This window comes from Ceratotherium simum, chromosome 21 (assembly GCF_057802395.1).
Source record: "Ceratotherium simum simum isolate JZ-2026a chromosome 21, ASM5780239v1, whole genome shotgun sequence".
Lineage (NCBI taxonomy): Eukaryota > Metazoa > Chordata > Mammalia > Perissodactyla > Rhinocerotidae > Ceratotherium > Ceratotherium simum.
The window spans coordinates 27,916,109-27,940,068 of NC_141920.1; the positions used below are offsets into that span (position 1 = coordinate 27,916,109).

A 23,960-nucleotide genomic window follows, 5' to 3' on the forward strand; every position below is an offset into this window, starting at 1 on the left:
TTCTCCCTAAGAGAAGAGACTCCACTGCCTAAAATGTCTGGATATATGGAGGATTTTGGTATTGAGAATGGAAGACACAGAGGTGAAAATATCCAGCTACTAGTCCTGACTCTGCCACTAACTTCCTATTTGACATTGGGAGAATCACCAATTTTCTGGGCCTCAGTTTCTTCAATCAAGTATTTGGAGCAGATGAGCAGTAGGGATCAATCATATATAGTTCTCTAGATGCTAAAAAGACGCAAAAAAATGAAATAATACAGTAATCTGTGTTTTCAATGCCAAAACAGGGCAAGGTAATTGGTTTGCACCTGAGGATTCTCGGGCTGCCCCCAAGTCTCTGAAACATTTAGGTCAGAGGATTTTTTCTCTTGACCCAGACTCCCAAATATACTGTGTGGCTCTTGCAAAACCACAGTCTGTCTCTGGGCCTGCTCCTTGCATAGTCAATGTACTCATTTTGCGCTGGTTTTGAAGCCTTTGTTATCCTCCTGAAGACCCCAGAGTAGGTATAATCACAATGGGCTTACAGGGACAAGGGGACAAGGGAGACCGGTGAGGGAGCAGGAGAAGGCTCTGCCACATGTGCTCCTCTAGGCACACCTCAGACATCACAGCCTGTCCCTGGTGAGTCAGAAGGGCCAACTTCTCAACATAACTAGGAATCACAGAAAAACAAATTCAAATGACAGCGAGGTATCATTTCTCCAATCCAATTGGCAAGAATCCTATTTTATTGATAATTCCAGAACTTTGTAGGATACACAGAAAGAGTAATACCTTGATCATGGAAATGCAAACTGGTGCAACTTTTTTGTCAGGTGTTTGCCAATATCAAAATCCTAAAATATGCATGCCCTGCAACCCAGCAGCTTCACCTCTAGGACCTGGTAGTGGCCGCCTGCCTGCTCAGCAGCGATTCCCCTTTCTTTGAGTGACAGCGCCTTGATTTTCCTTTAGGGAAGCATCTCTGCTTAACTCTCATATACAGGTAGGGCTTTTGCTTTTGGACATTCCATTTCTCCACAAGCAGACTCATATTTTAAAAATATAAGTTCGATAATGTTTCTTTATCCAATGGCTATCCTTTGCACTCAGGATAAAATTCAAACTCTTCTCCCGGGCTTACCTGATCTGGTTGCTTCATACCTCTCTGACTTTATCTCATACCCATTCCCTCTCATCTGCCATTCTTCAGCCATGCTGTCCTTTCTTCTTTCCATTGAACACACTAAACCTGTTCCTATCTCAGGGCATTTGTACTTGCTATTTCCTTTACCTGAAATATTCTTCCTGATTTTCTTGTGATTGGCTCTGTGGGGGATCAGAATTGGCCACCCCAAAATGTGTCTCTTTGCCTTGATTATTTTTAAGAACAAAAGACTCTGAAAGTAACTTTGACCTTCCCCCTGACTGCCTAAAAAAATTTAAGATAGAAAGCCTGCACCCAGGACAGTCCACCACCATAGATAACTCTGGGTATCAGTAGACTGCAAGGGTCCTTCCTAAGCCTGTTCTTATCAAAGTTCTGTCTACCAAGCATTTGCATTTCCATTTCCACGTGAATTGCCTTCCTCCCCTTTGAAGCCCCAAACCACTATGCCCCAACATCCTCCTTTGTCTTTAGCTGAAAATGGTATTTGAGGTGGTGGCTTAGGCCATTCTGGCCAGTTGCCCAATCTTCCTGGGTTTCTTCCATGTATATATGTTATAAAGCTTAGTTTGATTTTCTCCTGTTATTCTGTCTCATGTCAATTTTTTTAAAATTTTTTGTTTATTGCAGTAACATTGATTTATAACATTGTAAAAATTTCAGGTGTACATCATTATACTTCTATTTCTGCATAGATTACATCACGTTCACCACCCAAATACTAATTACAACCCATCACCACACACATGTACCGAATTATCCCTTTCACCCTCCTCCCTCCCCCCTTCCCCTCTGGTAACCACCAATCCGGTCTCTGTCTCTATGTGTTTGTTTATTGTTGTTATTATCAACTACTTAATGAAGGAAATCATACGGTATTTGACCTTCTCCCTCTGACTTATTTCACTTTGCATAATACCCTCAATGTCCATCCATGTTGTCACAAATGCCTGGATTTCATCGTTTCTTATGGCTGAGTAGTATTCCATTGTGTATATATACCACATCTTTATCCATTCGTCCTTTGATGGGCACTTAGGTTGCTTCCAAGTCTTGGTTATTGTGAATAACGCTGCGATGAACACAGGGGTGCATGTATCTTTACGCGTTGGTGTTTTCAAGTTCTTTGGATAAATACCCAGCAGTGGAATAGCTGGATCATATAGTAGTTCTAGCCTTGATTTTTTGAGGAATCTCCATACTGTTTTCCATAGTGGCTGCACCAGTTTGCACTCCCACCAGCAGTGTATGAGAGTTCCCTTCTCTCCACATTCTCTCCAACACATGTTGTTTCCTGTCTTGTTAATTATAGCCATTCTGACGGCCATGAGGGGATATCTCATTGTAGTTTTGATTTGCATTTCCCTGATAGTTAATGATTTTGAACATCTTTTCATGTGTCTGTTGGCTATCTGTATATCTTCTTTGGAGAAATGTCTGTTCAGGTCTTTTGCTCGTTTTTTAATTGGGTTGTTAGTTTTTTTGTTGTTGAGATGTATGAGTTCTTTATATATTTTGGAGATTAAGCCCTTATCAGATGTATGGTTTGCAAATATATTCTCCCAATTGTTAGGTTGTCTTTTCGTTTTGTTGATGGTTTCCTTTGCTGTGCAGAAGCTTTTTAGAGTGATGTAGTCCCATTTGTTTATTTTTTCTATTGTTTCTCTTGCCCGGTCAGACATGGTGCTTGAAAATATGTTGCTAAGACTGATGTCGAAGAGCGTACTGCCTATGTTTTCTTCTAGAAGTTTCATAGTTTCAGGTCTTACATTCAAGTCTTTAATCCATTTGGAGTTAATTTTTGTGTATGGTGTAAGGAAAGGGTCTACTTTCATTTTTTTGCATATGGCTATCCAGTTTTCCCAACACCATTTGTTGAAGAGATTTTCTTTTCTCCATTGTATGTTCTTGGCTCCTTTGTCAAAGATTAGCTGTCCATAGATGTGTGGGTTTATTTCTGGGCTTTCGATTCTATTCCATTGATCTGTGTGTCTGTTTTTGTGCCAGTACCATGCTGTTTTGGTTACTATAGCTTTGTAGTATATTTTGAAATCAGGGAGTGTGATACCTCCAGCTTTGTTCTTTTTTCTCAGGATTCCTTTAGCTATTCGGGGTCTTTTGTTGTTCCATATACATTTTAGGATTCTTTGTTCTATTTCTGTGAAAAATGTTGCTGGAACTTTGATAGGGATTGCATTGAATCTATAGATTGCTTTAGGAAGTATGGACATCTTAACTATGTTAATTCTTCCAATCCAAGAGCATGGAATATCTTTCCATTTCTTTGTGTCTTCTTCAATTTCTTTCAGCAATGTTTTATAGTTTTCCGTGTACAGCTCTTTCACCTGTTTGGTTAAGTTTATTCCTAGGTATTTTATTCTTTTTGTTGCCATTGTAAATGGGATGGTATTCTTAATTTCTCTTTCTGCTACTTCATTGTTAGTGTGTAGAAATGCAACTGATTTTTGTATGTTGATTTTGTATCCTGCAACTTTACCGCATTCGTTTATTACTTCTAAAAGTTTTCTGGTGGATTCTTTAGGGTTTTCTATATATAAAATCATGTCATCTGCAAATAGTGACAGTTTCACTTCTTCCTTTCCAATTTGGATCCCTTTTATTTCTTTCTCTTGCCTGATTGCTCTGGCTAGGACTTCCAGTACTAGGTTAAATAGGAGTGGTGACAGTGGGCATCCTTGTCTGGTTCCTGTTCTTAGAGGGATAGCTTTCAGTTTTTCACCATTGAGGATGATATTAGCTGTGGGTTTCTCATATATGGTCTTTATTATGTTGAGGTACTTTCCTTTTATATGCATTTTATTCAGAGTTATTATCATAAATTGATGCTGTATCTTGTCAAAAGCTTTCTCTGCATCTATTGAGATGATCATGTGATTTTTATTCTTCATTTTATTAATGTGGTGTATCACGTTGATTGATTTGCAAATGTTAAACCATCCCTGCATACCTGGAATAAATCCCACTTGATCATGGTGTATAATCTTTTTAACGTATTGTTGTATGCGATTTGCTAGTATTTTGTTGAGGATTTTTGCATCGATGTTCATCAGTGATATTGGCCTGTAATTTTCTTTTTATGTGTTGTCCTTGTCTGGTTTTGGTATCAGGGTAATGTCGGCTTCGTAGAATGAGTTAGGGAGCTTTCCCCCTCCTCAATTTTTTGGAAGAGTTTGAGAAGGATAGGTATTAAGTCTTCTTTGAATATTTGGTAGACCAGGGAAGCCGTCTGGTCCTGGACTTTTATTTTTGGGGAGGTTCTTGATTACTGTTTCAATCTCCTTACTGGTGATTGGTCTATTCAAATTCTCTACTTCTTCTTGATCCAGTTTTGGAAGGTTGTATGATTCTAAGAATTTATCCATTTATTCCAGATTGTTGAATTGGTTGGCATGTAGCTTTTCATAGTATTCTCTTATCATCTTTTGTATTTCTGAGGTGTCTGTTGTAATTTCTCCTCTTTCATTTCTGTTTTTACTTATTTGTGCCTTCTCTCTTTTTTTCTTGGTGAGTCTAGCTAAAGGTTTGTCAATTTGGTTGATCTTTTCAAAGAACCAGCTCTTGGTTTTATTAATTTTTTCTATTGTTTTTTTGGTCTCTATTTGATTTATTTCTGCTCTGATTTTTATTATTTCCCTTCTTCTACTGATTTTGGGCTTGGTTTGTTCTTCTTTTTCCAGTTCCTTTAGGTGCATTGTTAGATTGTTTATTTGAGATTTTTCTTGTTTGTTGAGATAAGCCTGTATTGCTATAAACTTCCCTCTTAGAACCGCTTTTGCTGTACCCCACAAATTCTGGCATGTCGTATTTTCATTTTTATTTGTCTCCAGGTATTTTTTGATTTCTTCTTTGATTTCTTCGTTGGCCCAGTCGTTGTTCAATAGCATTTTGTTTAATCTCCACGTATTTGTGGCTTTTCTGATTTTCTTCCTATAGTTGATTTCTAGTTTCCTACCATTGTGGTCAGAAAAGATGCTTGGTATTATTTCAATCTTCTTAAATTTATGGAGACTTGTTGTGTGGCCTAATATGTGATCAATCCTGGAGAATGTTCCATGTGCATTTGAAAAGAACATGTATTCTTCGGTTTTTGGATGGAACACTCTGTATATATCTACTAGGTCCATCTGTTCTAGTGTATCATTTAAGGCCAATGTTTCCTTATTGATCTTCTGTTTGGATGATCTATCCATTGGTGTAAGTGGAGTGTTAAAGTCCCCTACTATTATTATGTTACTGTCTACTGCTGTTTTTATGTCTGTTAATAATTGCTTTATATATTTAGGTGCACCTACATTGGGTGCATAGATATTTACAAGTGTTATATCCTCTTGTTGGATTGTTCCCTTGATCATTATGTAATGACCTTCTTTGTCTCTTTTTACAGTTTTTGTTTTAAAGTCTATTTTGTCTGATATGAGTACTGCTACCCCAGCTTTCTTTTCATTGCCATTTGCATGGAGTATCTTTTTCCATCCCTTCACTTTCAGTTTGTGAGTGTCTTTAGGTCTGAAGTGTGTCTCTTGTATGCAGCATGTAGATGGGTCTTGTTTTTTTATCCAATCAGCCACCCTATGCCTTTTAATTGGAGCATTTAGTCCATTGACGTTTAAAGTAGCTATTGATACGTATGTACTTACTGCCATTTTTTAACTTTTTTTTCTCAGTGTTTTAGTAGTCCTTCTCTGTTCCTTTCTTCTTCTATACAGAATTGATGGTCTCTTTAGTTTGACCTCTGTCTGAAAGCGCTACTCTTTAACTCTCTTCCTCCCTCCTTTTATGTTTTTGATATCATGTCTAACCTCTTTTTTGTGCATTTGTATCCATTACTGTCTTATCATCGAAATAGATAATTTTTCCTATTTGTGGTCTTCTCTTTTCCCCTTAAATCAGTCCCTTTATCATTTCTTGTAGCACTGGTTTCTTGGTGAGAAACTCCTTTAATTTTTGCTTGTCTGGGCAATTTTTGATCTCTCCTTCCATTTTGAACGATAACCTTGCTGGGTAGAGTATTCTTGGCTGTAAGTTTTTTCCTTTTAGCCCTTTAAATATATCGTGCCATTCTCTTCTAGCCTGTAAGGTTTCTGCTGAGAAGTCAGCTGATAGCCTTATGGGGTTTCCTTTGTATGTAACTTGTCTTTCTCTTGCTCCTTTTAGGATTCTCTCTTTCTCTTTAATTCTGGCCATTTTGATTATGATGTGTCCTGGTGTAGGCCTCTTTGGGTTTATCTTGTTTGGGGCTCTCTGTGCTTCCTGTACCTGGATGTCTGTTTCCTTCCTTAGGTTAGGGAAGTTTTCATCTATTATGTCTTGAAATAGATTCTCTGCCCCTTTGTCTCGCTCTCCTCCTTCTGGGACACCTATAACATGGATGTTAGTGTGCTTGATGTTGTCCCAGTGGTCCCTTAGACTGTCCTCACTCTTTTTAATTCTTTTCTCTTTTACCTGTTCAGCTCGTGTAATTTCTTCTAGTCTTTTGTCCAGCTCACAGATCCATTCTCTGTATCCTCTACTCTGCTTTTGAGTTGCTCCAGTGAATTTTTCATTTCCAGTATTGTATTCTTCATTTCTGATTGGTTCTTTTTTATATCTTCCATTTCTTTGTTGACATTCTCACTGAGTTCATCTATTCTTCTCCCCACATGAGTGAGCATCCTTAACACTCTTTGCTTGAACTCTCTGTCGGGGAGGTTGCTCATTTCTGTTTCACTTAGTTCCTTTTCTGGGGTTTTGTCCTGTTCCCTTACTTGGAATGTATTCCTTTGCCTCCTCATTTTGCCTCTTTCCCTGCTTGTGTCTACGTATTAGGTAGGTCAGCTACATCTCCTGTTCTTGGATAGGTGACCTTATGTAAGTGATGCCTTAGGAGTTCTGCAGCGTGCTTCCCTCAGTTCTCAATGTTCCAGGGGTGACCCCTATGTGGGTTACGTGTGTCCTTCTGTTGTGGCCTGTTTGCTCTCCCTGTAGGCACCCAGGGAGGCCGAGTTATGCTCCTGGCCAGGTGTTGTAATGCTCAGCTGCTTGTAGTTGTTGTGGGCCCTTCAGTCTCTTTATCAGGTGGGGGGAGCCCCAGCACAGTTGGCTGCAAGTTCTAATACCACATTTGTGCTTCAGTATTTCTTTTAAGTGAGTAGGCCCCCAGCGTGGCAGGTTGTTAGGCTCAGGGCCTTACAATTGCTATAAGCCTCCAGCCTTTAGGTCTCTTGTCAGCTCTCTGAGGATTGCAGCTGGGTGCGGCTGGCCTCAGGCACGGAAGCACCCAATTGTTTCAGGCTTTGGAAGGTGGTACAAACCCCCTATGTGGCTCTTGGAGAAGCACAAGTCTTCTGCAGCTGACAAGCCCTGCCGCCCACAGGTCCACACACACAGACAACACAGTCCTGCCCTGTGTGCGCGCCCCGACTTCCCGAAGTGGACCCAGTCTCTCCACTGCGGGAGCCCCACACACTCTACCACCGCTCCACACTCTCCACCCACTCCTTGTGCGTGCCCTGCCCCACTGAAGTGAGCTCAGTTGCCAGGCTGCAGCGAATCCAGTCACCAATCTATGCAGGCCCACAAGTTGCCTGAGGGCTTGTTGTTGGGTGGGGCCAGTCTTTAGGGTGGGCTGCCTGCCCTGGCTGAACTGGATTAAATTGGTGTTCTAGCGGGTAGGGCAGATCCTGGGCTAGCAGGCCTCAGGGATAACTCCAATGGCGTCTGTGTCAGCACGCCCACACCAGGCCACAACAATGACCACTGCCCATGTCCCAGTCCCTGGAGAGGTCTCACCTCTCACTGAGATGCACTCAGGGCCTATTAGGTGAGTCTCTTTTCACCAAAGCACTGTGCACCTTTCTTTCTGGTGATTTTAGGTTGCTTTCTGAAATAAGTGAGTTTGCACATGGGCCCTTTAAGAGCTGGTTTTAATTTCTTTGTAAACCAGCTTCTCTGGGGGTACTCCCCAATGTTTTAGTAGCAGGCAAAGTCAGATATTATGCCACTCGTCTCGATTGTGCTGGGTCCACAAAATGCCCCCAGCAGGGGTGCTCCCTGGCTCAGGGCCCCGCTCCTCCAGGGAGGCTGCGTACCTGTGGGCTGCTCCCGGGCGGCCGTGAGGTGCTGCGGCCTGTGAAGGCGGCATTTTTCCTCTCCAGAAGGGAGTCTCTGCCTGTTCTACCTCAATTAGGATTGTCCGTTGTTGCCGGAGTTCCTCTTATCCAGTTTTCAGTTCTGTCTCAGGGTAATTTTTCCATGTGTAGTTGTAAATTGGCGTGTCCGCGGGAGGAGGTGAGTTCAGAGTCTGCCTACGCTGCCATCCTGACTTCCTCCTCCTAATAACTGTTTTAAAATCCTTGTCTGCTAATTCCAACATCTGAGTCATCCTGGGGTTGCTTTCTGTTGGTTGTTTTTCTCTTGAGAATGGGTAACTTTTTCCTCTTTCTTTGTATCTTGAGTAATTTTGGATTGTATCCTGGACGTTATGAAAGCTATGTAATGGAGATTTTGAATTCTCTGATATCTCCCCAAAGAATGTTGACTTTTTGGGCATATAATTAATTTGGTTGGACTCAAAATGCAAACTCTGTCTCTTGGGTAGCAGTTCAAACCTTAGTTCAGTTCTTTTATTCTTAGCTGGGCTGCCTGAAGTCTGCTCTATACTTGTGAGGTTCAGCCCGAGATCTGGTCCAAGTTTGTAGACAGAAATTGTGCCTCCTTCTATCTTGCTCTCTCCTTTCTGGGATTCCCTCCCTGACTTTACAGTGTCTGTGGTAGTTCCAAACTCTGTCCTCTGTTTTTCAGGCCAGAAAGACTGCAAGTTTTCTATCAGAGTTTTAGCTGTCCCACATGGTGCCAAGTGTGGTCTGCTCTGAGACTAAAAGCTGAAAAAGGTGGAAAACTAACTTCATGCCATCTCCTTCTTTCAAGTGTCAACTCCCTTCCAGAATCTATCTGCTTTTGTTTTGTGTGCAGTTCCTTCAAGTCATATTTTTTTGTATTTTGTTTAGAGTTTATAGTTGTTATTTGTGGGAAGTTAGTTCCAGTAGAAACTTTGTCACATTAGAAGTTCACTTCAAGATACTAACTTTAAACTATTGCAAATTAAGTATGCATGCTAAAATTTCTAGAACAACCCTAAAGAGAATGTTTTTGTTTTTTTAACTGGGGAGTGACAACCAATTAGCATATCTCTGTAACAGTTTTTGTATTTCTGCATAATAAATTACGAGAAATGTAGCAGCTTAAAACAATGTACATTATTATTTTACAGTTTTTGTGGGTCAGGAGTCACCTAGTTAGCCAGATTCTCTGTTTCAGGGTCTCATAAGGGGCAATCCAGGTGTCATCAAAGGCCTCTGTTATATCAATTATTGAATGAGAAGTGTTCAAGTCACTTAGTATAATTGTGGATTTTTCTATTACTCTTTGTAGTTCTATTAGTTTTTGCTTCATATAATTTGAAGATGTATTTTAAGGTAAATAACATTTAGTATTTTATGTCCTTTTGATGAATTGACTCCTCTGTTATTATGAAACTAATAGTAAGGATATAGATAGTTAAAATTGCTATCAGTCAACTTGACCTAATTAATACTAGGTTTGATTTGGGTATTTTTTATACATCTACTTAACATGTTTAATCTTTTCTTTATCTTCTTGAATATATAGAATACAATTATAATAACTATTTTGTTGTCTTTGTTTACTAATTCTGTTATCTGTGTCATTTCTAGGCCTGTTTCTGTTGATTGATTTTTCTCCTCTTTATGTCATATCTTTCTGCTTCTTTATGTGCCTGGTAACTGTTGATTGGATGCGACATTCTGTTTTTTACCTTTTTGGGTCAGGAATATTTTCATATTCTTATAAATATTTCTGAGATTCGTTCTGAATGCAATAAGTTGGATTATTTTGGATCTTTCTTTTAAGCAGATTTCAGTGTACGGTTAATTTCCCCCCAGCACTAAGGCAAAACTCTTCTGAGTACTCTATCTGACATCTGTAAGTTATGAGGTTTACTACTCTGGCTATTTGGAACCAGAGCTATTTCTAGCCCTATGTGAATTCGAGGGATTGTTTCCTTTCAGGTGGCCCAGCCATGGGTGGTTTTCTGGTTTACACATGTATTCTGGTAATTACTGAGCTGAAGACTAGAGGATCCTTGGCAGGTCTCTCGAGATCTCTCTCTTTCTCTGTGCAGCTCTCTCCTCTCTAGTATTCTGCCCTGTGAACTCTATCTGCTTTGATCTCACTGGCTCCCGGTTCTGTTCTCACCAACCCTGGGAGACATCAGGCTCCACCTGGCTTCTCTATTCCTATGTCCTGGCCTGGAATTTCTCTCAGGGCAGTAAGGCGGGTCAATCACAGAGCTCATCTTGTTTATTGATCAGATCTCAAGAATCGCTGTCCTTTGTTACCCAATGTCAAATGTCTTAAAAGCTGTTGATTCATATATTTTGTCTGTTTCGTTGTTTCAGGTGGGAGAGAGTTGTTTTAGGCAGAGTAACAGGAACGGTATTGACTTGCTTCTCTTATAGTTCCTGTTACTCCATCTTGGCCAGAAGTGGAAGTCCCAGTCCTAGATGGTTTACCTGCAAGTTCTATCAAACATTCATGGGACAAATAATAAAATAATAACAACAGAAATTTCAGCTTACACAAATTCTCCTAGAAAAGAAAAAAAGGGAATATTTCCCCATCCATTTTATGGGGTCAGCATAACTTGGCTCCAAAGCCTGAAGAGGACACGATTAGGAAGACCAATTTCACGTAGGAACATAGATGTGCAAATCTAGACACAATGTTGGCACAGCAAATCCAGAAATATGTAAAAATGTTAATACTTTGTCACTAAATTTGGTTTATCCCAGGAATGCAGCTTTGATTTAAAATTAGAAAATCAGTTAATATAATTTGCCATATTAATAGTTTCCGGATGAAAAATAAAATGCAAAAATTAATAGCATTTTTAGGCATCAAAAGTAAAAAAAATATGTAATTTTTAAAAGTATGTTATTGGACTTTTGGGTAAAAATGTTGGGTAAAATACACACATGTTTAGTCATTCACTCTTCAAATCCCACTTAAATTACAGCAACTATGGAGATCTTTTTTAAAAAGTCATAAACTAATAAAGTCATAAACTAATAATGAGGTGCATCGACCATACAAAGAGCAGCCCCAAAGGGGGATTGTGGTTTACCAAGTGCCATATAGCACATTGGACGGAGGTATCAAGGGAACAGGCCTCTGACCCTAGTGTGTAAAGAGGGTTGGAGCCTGATGAGGGCAGCCTTGAGAATCCTTTGGTATAAACTTAATTAGCCTGGCCTGTATTGGTGGTGAAAACATGGAATTCTGCAGCATTCCATTTTCTGTGATTTTTTTTTAGTGTCCAGAGAACCACAGCATATGAGGGTTGGGTTGATCCCTACAGCCCATCTGTTCCAGTCTACTCATTGGTGAGATTGAAGCCCAGAGAAAGAAAGTGACTCTCCTAAGGTTACACAGCAAGTGAGTGGCACAGCCAGTACAAGGAGCTGATTATTTTCAACTCTTCCCTCTCTTACCCTCAATGCCAAAATCTCCCTGACACAGAGCATTTTAGGAAGTGAGGCCTCTTCTCTTAGAGAGAAAATAATCAGATAGACACACTCTTCCCAAGGTCTGAATGAGTGTCTGCCTTTCTCTACTCCTCCGCTCCCAAACTGGAAAATTACATTTGAAAAAAAGGAGCCTGCTTAACTTACATCAAAACCATGACAAGGGTGGATCTCCAGACCAGATGATGCAGGGCTTTGTAGGGCATAGTAAAGACTGCACTTTTTTCTGCATGTGATGTGGAGTCTTGGAGGGTTTAGGTTGAGTTATAACAAGGGCTGACATATATTTAAAAAAAAAAATACTTCTGGCTGTTGTATGATTTCTCCCTACTGGTCCCTAAAAGGAGAAGGTGCACAAAGGGAGGCACGTCAGCTCAGGGGTATGCGGTCCATCTGTGGTGTGGGGGCATGGGGATAGTGACTGAGAAGTCCGAGAGAGGAGGGCTGTTCCAGCGCGGACTGTACCCGTGGGCAGCTGAGGGCACATGTAAGTGATATCGGTCCCAGTTGATAGAGGGAACAGAAAGTCCAGAGCTCTCCTCCATTTGCTTGTCACCTCTCCAGACCTGAGACTGCTCCTGGGGCTACCTGAAGTCATGAAGCCTTGTTTGCTGACTCTGGCTGTGCTGTTGCTCTTGTCCAAGGGCATGCCAGGTAACCTGGACCTCTTCAGGGGAGGAGGAGGGATGGAGAGTGGGTCTTGGTCAGGGCACTCCAGGGCCTGGGAGGATGGGCTGACAGGTGGCAGGTGAAACACCACTCATCTGGGAAAGAGGGGAGAGCCCCCAAATCCTGGGTTAGACCCTGTCCCACCATTTACTAGCTCTGTGATGCCCCCAGCAAACTACTTGGCTCCTCTGAGTTTCAATTTACTCATTTATCAATTTGAAATAATGAATCAGGCTGAAGGATCAACATTGAACACACTGAAATTTTGGTGTGCCACAAATGTAGCTTCTTCATTTTCTGAACCCACATAATAGGGGACCTGGCACCCGGACAGCCATCTTTGCCAGTGGCAGGTGCCAGATCTTAGGCAAGAACGGTAATCCCAGACTTTCCCCTCAGCACCCCCAGACCCTCTCTCTTTGGTCAGCTCCAGGGGTCGGGGCAGGAGGTCTGGTGTGTGAGGAGGATTGGGGGAGGGCAGGGAAAGTGTGAAATAGCAACCCTTTCTCGCAATAGTCCCTGAAATCACTTGGATTTTACGCTATTCACGACTGCCTAAAGGGAGACAGAATCTCATAATTACAGTTGCCTGTCTGTGCTGGCCCCTGCACTAGAGCCATGGAAAGGTTTGAAGTAGAGAAGGGCCCTCATCAAACTTTCCAAGCCCAACGTGCTAGCACATCCCTCCTTCTCATCTGACAGAAGCTTCCACCCCCACCACCCGCCAAGTATCTCTCTAACCTTTCTACAGGGTCAGGACATGAGTGGATTGCTTGAGAACACTCTGGACTCAAACCTGTGTCTGTTGATGGTAGACACGTGCATGAAACACCATCCACCTGGGGAGGAGGGAAGACCCTCCAAATCCCGGGTTAGAATCTGCTCCACCATTTATTAGGTTTGTGAACCCCAGTAAGCCACTTGGCTGCTCTGAGTTCCAATCTTCTCATTTCTCAATGCGAAATAATGTATTAGGTTGAGAGGTCAGCATTGAATACACTGAAATTTTGGTGTGCAACAAATGTAGCTTCTCTATTTTCTATAACTCATTTGAACTTTCCCAGGAACTTCCATCCTGCTGGTAAGAAAGGTGGCGATTGGAAAGGGCACAGGGGCTGTACATAAACTCAGCAGATAATTATATCTATCTTTTCTGGTTTAAAACAGTCTCTTAGATTAATTCATTTTGCTTTGGATAAATGTTTATTTAGTCTTTCAGTGTTTCTTCTTTTACAACCTCCCCTTGTTTTTCCTGTAATGGCAGCTGGATTTAGGGGACAATGGATATATCATTACTTAGTCGAATAATTCATTTATTCAATAAATACTGTTAGTGGATACCATGTGCCAGGCACTGTGATAGGTGCTGGAGACAGAGCAGTGAACCACCCACCCACCCACCAACCAATCAAACAAAATCCCTGTCCTCTCGGATCTTACATTCTATAGGGGGCAGGCAATGAACAGAGTAAGGAGGAAGAGGAGAGCAAATGTCAGGGGAGGTGGGATTGCAATTTAAAAAGGGATGTTAAGGAAATGCCTCACTGAAAAGGTGACATTTGAACAAAGACTTGAAAGAAGTGAGGGGCGAGCCATGCAGATACATTGGGAAGAGCATTCACGTATTAGCTGAGCTACTTATGAAAGAGTTATTTCCCTTCATCTACTGTTTGGTTACCTTAGAGTTTAGAGGGTTCAGAGAAGAAAGGCAGGATAAATGCTTGACTCTACCTTTGCTTATCAGTTTGCAAGATAATGAATTGATAATGTCAACCTCTGAGGTTGAGCAATTAGTTTTTCCTAAATACTATTCTGAACTCATGGTTCTAAGCCACGAGTCCAATCTATTGCAATTATCCCTGAAGAAACACAAATTTTCCTATTCTTGACCAGTGGGAACCTCTTCAATTTGGCTCCTGAGTTTTTGTGTGTGTGTGTGTGTGTGAGGAAGATCAGCCCTGAGCTAACATTCATGCCAATCTTCCTCTTTTTTTTTCTGCTGAAGAAGACTGGCCCTGGGCTAACATCTGTGCCCATCTTCCTCCACTTTATATGGGATGCTGCCACAGCATGGCCTGACAAGCGGTGCATCTGTGCACGCCCGGGATGGAGCCCAGGCTGCCAGCAGTGGAGCACGAGCACTTAACTGCTAAGTCATGGTGCCGGCCCCGGCTCCTAAGTTTTTTGGATGTACCTCTGTTAGTCTTTGATAGCTTCCTTGGTATCTAGTATGGCAGAATACTTCAGGCTCATCTTATAATTTCATTTAATCCACACAACAATGTTCTGAGGCAGGTGCTATATCTTCTTTTTAGAAAAGAGGAAATTGATGACCTGCTCAAGGTCTTCCAGTTGGCTGGTGGTATGGACAGATTTCAAATCCAGGTCTGTGGCTTCCCACAGTCCATGCTCCTAACTCGTATGGCCTACTGAACCTGTGAGAGAGAACATTCAGGAAGGGCTGGGATGGGAGTGGGCTGTCAGAAAGGATGGGAGATACACCACCATCCAATAAATCTAGAGATGACTCCTCCATTTTCTGTGGCCCCTCTTTTCTGCCTGGCTGGTAGTCCTCTCCAGCCAGGACCTATTTCCCCTTGGGACTGATATCGGCTCTCTTCTTTTTTCTCTTTGTATCAGGCAGCACTGAAAAATGCTGGAATCTGCATGGCTCCTGCCGTGACAAATGCGTCAAGAAAGAAAAGGTCTATGTTTTCTGCACGAGTGGTAAACTGTGCTGCGTGAAGCTCAAGTTCCAGCCAGATTTGTCACCGAAGTCAGTTAGCGCTTGAAGCCTGAGGGCACAAAAATGAAGATAACTCTGCCCTGAGTCTGACCTGAGTAGGTTCCTGAGCTTTATTAAAACCCCCCTGGCTGGGCCGGCCCCGTGGCTTAGCGGTTAAGTGCTCGCGCTCCGCGGCTGGCGGCCTGGGTTCGGATCCTGGGCGTGCACCAACGCACCGCTTCTCCAGCCATGCTGAGGCCGCGTCCCACATACAGCAACTAGAAGGATGTGCAACTATGACATACAACTATCTACTGGGGCTTTGGGGGGAAAATAAATAAATAAATAAAATCTTAAAAAAAAAAACACCTTTGGCTGATTTCTGTGTTTTTCTCTTAGTATACCTTACCTAATCAAACTCAAGCAGAAGAGGTGTGGGTAAGGAAGTACATACAGGAGAGGAAACCGGACCTACTAGGTGCTAGGTGCACGTCTATTACCTCAGCTATTCCTTTCAACCAACCTGAGAGGTAGGTACTGTCATCACTTTTATTTTATGTACGGGGAAACTGAGGCTCAGACTGGTGAAGTGATTTACCCAATGCCACTCACATAACTAACATGAGGAGGTAAGGGATTAAATCCTGGTCTGCGTGTAGGCTTGCAAATAGCTCCTTGCCTCCTGGACCATTGATTATATAAACAGAAATGCATCTTGTATTTATTTGAATCTCTCAAGTAAAAAACAGGGGTAGGGCCGGCCCTGTGGCTTAGCAGTTAAGTGTGCGCACTCCGCTACTGGTGGCCCGGGGTTCGGATCCTGGGCGCACACTGACGCACCGCTTCTCCGGCCATGCTGAGGCTGCGTCCCACATACAGCAACTAGAAGGATGTGCAACTATGACATACAGCTATCTACTGGGGCTTTGCGGGGGAAAAAAAAAAGAAGGAGGATTGGCAATAGATGTTAGCTCAGAGCTGGTCTTCCTCAGCAAAAAGAGGAAGATTAGCACGGATGTTAGCTCAGGGCTGACCTTCCTCACAAAAAAAAAAAAAAAAAAAGCAGGGGTAGACAGCATTACAATGGGGTCCCGTTTTCTGGAATTGTTATAGAAGCTGAAGAGTTAAGCAGGAAATTGTTTGTCCTCAAGCCTAATTCTTAGCCCATTGCTTCTCTCTCTATATATTCTTTTAATTTTTTTATATTTAGTTTAAATTTTCCTCAAAACTATACATCCACTTAGTTTTAAGAATCAACTTTGAATAGAAGACCATAATAAAATATAGGAGCCACCTGTTTTCCTTTCTCCATTTCTTGCTCTCCAAAGAAAACCACTTTCACATCTTCTGGTTGTTTCTTTGGATTTTACTTCCATATCTATACATAATATGCTTATTTATATTGTTACTTCTTAATTTTTGTTTTCAGTTTTAGGTATTATCCATTGAATTCCTGGTATGGAAGACGAGAATTTAGCTGTCTTTCTTTTCCTTTGAATATGTTCGGAATCATTAGGGGTTTTATTAGTTTTGTTTTCCTGGAGACCTCTCTCCCTGGGCACTCGGACCTGCTCCACTCTAAGCTAGTTGCCTCTACACCCGGTGACCCACTGCCATCTTGGATCTCCAGTCACATCATTCTGGGGATTCTCTCTGATTTTCTCCTGAGATGAATGCCTTGCTTTCTGGATCCTAGGACTTTCTCGATTTCCTCCTTTATTTTGGCAGAACACCTCCTGGTAGCTTTCTGAAAATGTCTGACCTCAGTGCACTAGTCTCACACTTGGTTAGTAGTTTCGTTGCTCCTTATGTATTGGAAAGATTTTCTCTCAGAATCTTGAAGGCATTGCTCCATTATCTTTCAACATCTAGTGTCACCGTGGAGACATCTGAAGCGCTTCTGAATCTCATCTCTTTGTATGTGATATGTTACGTCTCTCTGCAAGCTTTTACAATTTTCTTTTTAACTACAGGGTGTTGAAATTTCATGATGATGTGCCTAAATATCTTGTAGGATTATTTTAATCAATATTGCTGAGAATTTAATGGGCCCCATCCATTTGGAAACTCATGTCCTTCAATTCAAGGCCATTTTTTTTTCTTGACTTATTTCTTTGAATTTCCTGCCCCTTGTTTTGCCTGTTATCTATTTCTGAAATTCTTATTTTTCAGATGTTGGGTTCCCTGACCGATTCTCTAATTTTCTTATATTTTCTCTACTACTTTTGTCATTTAATCAAATTTCTAGAACTTTCATCTTTGTACTTTTATACTCTAAAATTCTTTCTCATTGTTTATTTGTCTTTCTTTTCTTTTTAAAAATAGCATCCTGTTCTTGTTTCAGGGTTCCAATAGCTTCTCTTATTTTTCTGAGGATTTTGATGATTTTTCTGATATTATCCCCTACCTAATCTATTTCCTTTTATTTGTTTTTTTTCTCTTTGACCTTTTTTTAATGTTAGAAGCTTCCCTCATCTGGTTAGTAGTTCTTGGTTATATGCTTATATTTTGGAGTGGACCTCCACTAACTGGCTTATTTTATCAGGGAACACACAGTGCCTGTGTCTTCATGTCTTTTTCTCTTGGACTGGCCAGATTTCCCTGAGAAGAACCCTCTACAATCTTTATGGCTTGAATGTTTGCATCCCCCTGCCAAATTCATATGTTGAAATTCTAACCCTCAATGTGATAGTATTAAGAGGTGGGGCTTTTGGGAGGTGATTAGGTCATAACACTGGAGCTCTCCTGACTGGGATTAGTGCCCTTATGAAAGAGACCCCAGAGAGCTCTCTCGCCCCTTTTGCCACGTGAAGACACGGTGAGAAGATGGCCGTCTATGAACCAGGAAGCAAGCTCTCATCAGACACTGAATCTGCTGGTGCCTTGATCTTGAACTTCCTAGGCTCCAGAACTGTGAGAAATAAATATTTATTATTTAAGCTGTCCAGTTTATGATAGTTTGTAGCCCAAACAGACTACCACATCAGTATTTGTGTCTTCAGGTTTTTTCTGAGATTGGTCAGATTTCCCTGGGAAGAATCCTCCACAATCCTGCCCAGAGTGTATAAGCCTGCCTGTCCCTGTCCTCAAAGCTGAGACGGGAAAGGAGGCCCAGTCTTAACATCAAATGTGTAAAACTTCACTTAACTCTCCTGTGTTCAATATGATACCCCTGCTTTCAACTGCCATCATGTCCCCTGTCCCCCTATCCAGAGACTCTTTGTGTTAGTCTCCTTAGACAATAAAGCTCTAGCTTTCTGCTGAGATAGGAGAGGGATAGTCATGGGGATCACTGGAGGAATCTGCTGGGCTTGACTGTAGGGGATCAGATAGAGATGGACAAAGGAGGTGGGGCTTACAGCAACCAGTGCTCAGGTCTTGGTGGACCACATTCCTGTTGGCAGCAAAGCCCCGGGAATGATCCCAGTCAGCAGCTCTGCCCCTATGCAGAGCTGAGCTGCTGACCCCCATCTGGCTAGGGAGCTCAGTTGCCCTTCTACCTGATTTGGGTCCCCAGCCAATGAGCGATACCAGCTGTGGAACCCATTCTATGGCCATCCAGGCAGGGAAGCAAACTCGCAGCCCACACAACCGCTGAGTACAGCCTCCAGTCCTGCTGACCAGGAAGCCTGCCAGAGAACCTGGGCAGCCACAGATCCCATCCTACAGCCACGCTTGGGCAGGGAGCCAAGCCAGCAGCCCTGCCCAATTGTTAAGTATAGCCTCTGGGTCTGCATAACCAGAGATCCTGAACAGTGACCCTGCCAGGGAACACAGCCTGAGACCTCGTGCAACCAGAGGTGATTGCAGAGCGCTTCTAGTAGTCCCATCTGACCATGGACCACAGCCAGCAGCCTTGCTTGAATGCAGAGCCCAGCCAGCATGTCCACCCAACCGTGGAGTACAGGCAGAAGCACCTCTCAGACCCCGACCTCAGAGCATATCAAACTCAGTTGTGAAAGGTTGAAAGCTTTCCTTCTAAGAGCAGGAGCAATACAAGGGTGCCCACTTTCACCACTTCCATTCAACATAGTACTGGAAGTCCTAGCCAGAGCAACCTGGCAAGAAAAAGAAATAAAAGACATCCAAATTGGAAAGGAAGAAGTAAAATTTTCTCTGTTTGCAGATGGCATGATCTTATATATAGCAAATCCTAAAGACTCCACTAAAAAACTGTTAGAACTAATAAATGAATTCAGCAAAGTTGCAGGATACAAAACCAACATACAAAAATCAGTTGTGTTTCTATACACTAACAACAAACTGTCTGAAAAAGAAATAAAGACAATCCCAAAAAGCACCAAGAGCAATAAATACTTAGAAATAAATTTAACCAAGGAGATGAAAGATCTGTACACTGGAAACTACAACACTTTTATGAAAGAAGTTGAAGAAGACACAAATAAATGGAAAGATATCTTGTGTTCATGGATCAAGAGAATTAACACTGTAAAAATGTCTGCACTACCCAAAGCCACCTATAGAGTCAATGCAATCCCTCTCAGGATTCCAATGACATTTTTTATAGAAATAGAAAAAATCCTATAATTCGTATGGAACACAAAAGATCCCAAATATCTAGAGCAATCTTGAGAAAGAGGAACAAAGCTGGAGGCATCACACTTCCTGATTTCAAGCTATATTACAAAGCTATAGTAATCAAAATAGTGTGATACTGGCATAAAAATAGACACATAAACCAATGGAACAGAATTGAGAATCCAGAAATAAACCCAAGTTAACTAATATTTTACAGGGGAGCCAAGAATACTCATTGGAGAAAAGATAGTCTGTGTTGGGAAAACCAGATATTCACATGCAAAAGAATGAAACTGGACCTCTATCTTTCACCACTCACAAAAATTAACTCAAAATGGATTAAAGCCTTAAATGTAAGACCCAAACCCATGAAACTCCTTGAAGAAAAACCTAAGGGTAAAGTTCCCTGACATTGGTCTTGGGATTGGTTTTATGGATATGACATTAAAAGCACAAACAACAAAAGCAAAAGTAAACAATTGGGACTACATCAAACTAAGAAACCTCTGCACAGCAAAGAAAACCATTAGCACAATGAAAAGGCAACCTACGGAATGAGAGAGAAGACTGAAGAGAATAATGCTTATCTTAATATCAACAACAATGCTGGAAAGAAAAAACTCTGTTTCTCCTCTGTATAACTCATATCACTTTACCTCTGGTCACCACATTTGTGGGTTTTTCCCCACATCGACCAATTCTCCAACACCAGCTGGTGTCCTACAATTCAACTAAGTTCTGACACTGTCTACATGGAGTTAGCGTCAGACTCCACAAGTTAAAGGCTCAGGCCCAAAAAATTGCCCCCTCTTCAGACACCAATCACAAGTCCCAGGTTGTCATCTGTACTTCTGACCAACCAGCTATAAATTGGTGTTCCCATGACCCCCTCCTTGGGTTTGATAATTTGCTCGAATGGCTCACAGACCTCAGGGAAACACTTATTTATACTTACCAATTTGTTATATAATAAAGGACATAATAAAGGATACAGATGAACAGCCAGATGGAAGAGATACAGAGGGTAAGATCTGGAAGGATCCTGCCTTAGGAGCTTCTGTCTTCATGGAGTTGGGGTGTGCCACCCTCCTGGTGTAACTGCTAATCATGTGTTGCTGATCATTAACCTGTAATGTAACCAGGCTGTTGTGCAAAGGCCACAGGGATGTGTTTTAACACGTTTCTGCAGGTTCTCAAATCTGACATGAAACTTTGCTGACAGTGGAATGAGTTAGTTTTCAGGAACCAAAAGGGATGAGGACACTGTGGAGACTGAAACCTGTTGTTAAGGGAAGAAATAACGTCAGACCCTGCAGGTGGAACAGAAGACGAGAAGTCTGAAGAATGGATGCCAGAAGTAGCCTGACTCCCCTCCCTATTTTCCCCTCCTCCCCATATGACTGCCTCAAGATTTTGTGTTTGATTAATTAAGGTGGTCTTTGGGACATGAGTCCACCATCTTCCGGTTTTGCTAGCTAATCTAATAAATCCCTTTCTTGACCACCAACTCATCTTGCAATTGGTTGGCATCAGGTTGTGGTGAGCAGAACCAGCTCTTGCTTGGTTACACTGGCACGTTGATAAGTTCTTCAACCAGGAAGATCTCCGAACTCTGTATTTTAGGGGTTTATATGGAGGCTTCATCATGCAGGCATGATTGATTATTAACTCAATTTCTAGCCCCTCTCCCCTCCTCAGAGGATGGGCTGAAAGTTCCAAGCTTCTAATTATGGCTTGGTCTTTCTGGTGACCAGCCCTCGTAATGAAACTATCCAGGAGCCCACCAAGAGTTGCCTCATTAGAATAAAAGGCACTCCTACCACCCAGGAAATTCAAAGGAATTTAGGAATTCTGTGTCAGGAACCAGAGTCAATAACCAAATATTAGAACAAAAGATGCTCCTACCATCTTTATTGCTTAGGACATTACAAAGGTTTTAGGAGCTCTGGCCAGGAGATGGGACAAAGAACAAAATATATATTTCTTATTATATCACAAATGTTAACATTTGTTAAGTAATTTCTATGTAACACTCTTTGCCTGTATTGCTTTTCTCAAAGAAAAACCAGACCTGAACAGTAGTTAAAAGGAGTAAAAACAGATTTTATTCAGGACTATCGCAATAGGGGAAAAGAGACCTCAGTGTAGAACTGGGCTCAATTCCAAACACAGCATGGGCGAGTGGGAATTTAAGGCCAAGGAGCAGGGTGTAGTCAGTGAATGGAAAATTACTAAGAGCAAATGTCTTAGTCTGCTCAGGCTGGTATAACAAAAATGCCATAAACAACAAAGGTGGCTTATAAACAACATTTATTTCTCACAGTTCTGGAGGCTGGGAAGTCCAAGATCATGGTACTGGCAGATTCAGTATTGGGCAAAGGCCTGTTTCCAGATATGTGGTTGTCTTTTCTCTATAACTTCACATGACTGAAGGGGCAAGGTAGCTCTGTGGGTTCTCTTTTCTAAAGCACTAATCCCATTCATGAAGCCTCCACCTTCATGACCTAATCACCTCCCAAAGGCCCCACCTCCTAATACCATCACACTGGGCATTAGGATTTCAACATACGAATTTTGAGGGGACACAAACATTCAGTTCAGAGCAGGAAAAATCATGGGTAAGAGGGGATTAGACATCACCTTGGTGGGATGATGAAGGATGAGGAACTTGTAGATATTGAGGATGATCAGGTATGGAGGGTGGGGGAATTCTAGTTAAACCACTTTAGCAGAATTCTTGCTAAAATTGGACAATGCAGAGACAAACACAAAAATCTAAAATTTGAGACCTAGTTGAAAAAGAATTCAAGGGAGCCTGAGTAGAGTTTGGTAAGGAGAGAATCTTTGTTACTGATTATTTGCAATACATACCATTATTTTATTATTAACATTATTGTCAACAGTAGTGGCTGCTGTTGGTGCCTTGACCAAACTCCTTCATGGGACGGGGTACTCATCCCCAGCTGCTGTGGGTCTTGCAGCTGTGGGTCATGGCTGCCCTCTTCTCAGGAGAGTTGCCCTTGGCCAAATGGAATGGGAGCTGCATTGCGCAGAAGGCTGCATCACCCTCCCCTCAGGGGCGTGTAGCCAAGAATGACTGAGACAGGAACGAACAAGGATGGCCTCCTTGCCTCAAGGTAGGACCAACTGTGTGGTGTGATTCACACTCCAGAGTTCCCTGGGGGATCAGGCTGAAGATGGTTTCCACCTGAGACCACATCCTGGCTTAGCTCCTTCCCCTGCCCTGTCCTGTTCCCATACTCCCTTTTTTCCTGAGAATACTCCCTTCAGAAATCACGTGCACCCAAATCCCTGTTTCAGACTCTGTTTCTAGGGAAATACGACCTAAAACCACCTACTTTACCGATCAGAAAACTGAGTTCCAGGGAAGCTAAGTGATTTATTTAAAGTCACCCAATTAATAGGTGATAGACTCAGGATATCACCAGATATGTCTACTCCCAGCACCTATGTTCTCATCCATGACAGAATCCTGTCTTAGGCACATTGATTATCCTAGGTTCCTGGTTAATCGTGGAGGTTCAAATTGAATGACCACATAAGTTACCTCCCAGCCTTTGGACCCAGAATATATTCTAATTTGGAGGGAGGCCTGTGTAATCAAGCTACTGGGCCTTATCCTTCTTAAAATACCTGCTTTCAGGTGTTTGCTGCTTTAAGAAAGAGAGATGAGTATGTTGAAGGATCTCACCAGAATGACAAGAGGACATGTTGCCTACTTTGAGTGTGGGGAGAAGAAACTTGGGATGATTAGCTGGAGAAGAAAACACCAAACAGACCCGTGATAGCTGTCCTCAAGTGTTTGACATGGAACTGTTTTCAGATTCATTGTCGTAGCTGTTAGAGAGCAGGAATTGGGATGATGGGTAAATGTGACAGGAAGGTAAATTCTGGTTCAACGAAAATAACTTCTCAAAAATGAGAGGAGTCCAAGCATGGAAAGTACTATCTTGACATATACTAATTTTTTTTTTTTTAATCACTGGAAGTGTTTTAAGAATGAAGGCAAAGGTCGTTTAGAGAGGATTTTTGTTTTTGATACATAACAGATGAGGCAGCCTCTGAGGCTCAAATTCTAGAAATCTATGCTTAAAAACTAAAAAAACTAAAAAAAAAAAAAGGGCTCCATGTTGCTGACACCAGGGATTTTCAAAAAATTTTTTAAAACAGCAGAAAACTTTTTTTTCTTTTACTTTTTAAAAAATTGAGGTATAATTGACATATAACATTATGTTAGTTTCAGGTGTACAAC

At 41.8% G+C, this 23,960-nt stretch overlaps 1 pseudogene; it reads left to right on the plus strand.

Moving 5' to 3' along the window:
• Positions 1 to 12,350: 12,350 nt before the first annotated feature.
• LOC101393774 (beta-defensin 36-like) lies at positions 12,351 to 19,778 on the plus strand (annotated as a pseudogene).
• Positions 19,779 to 23,960: the final 4,182 nt, after the last annotated feature.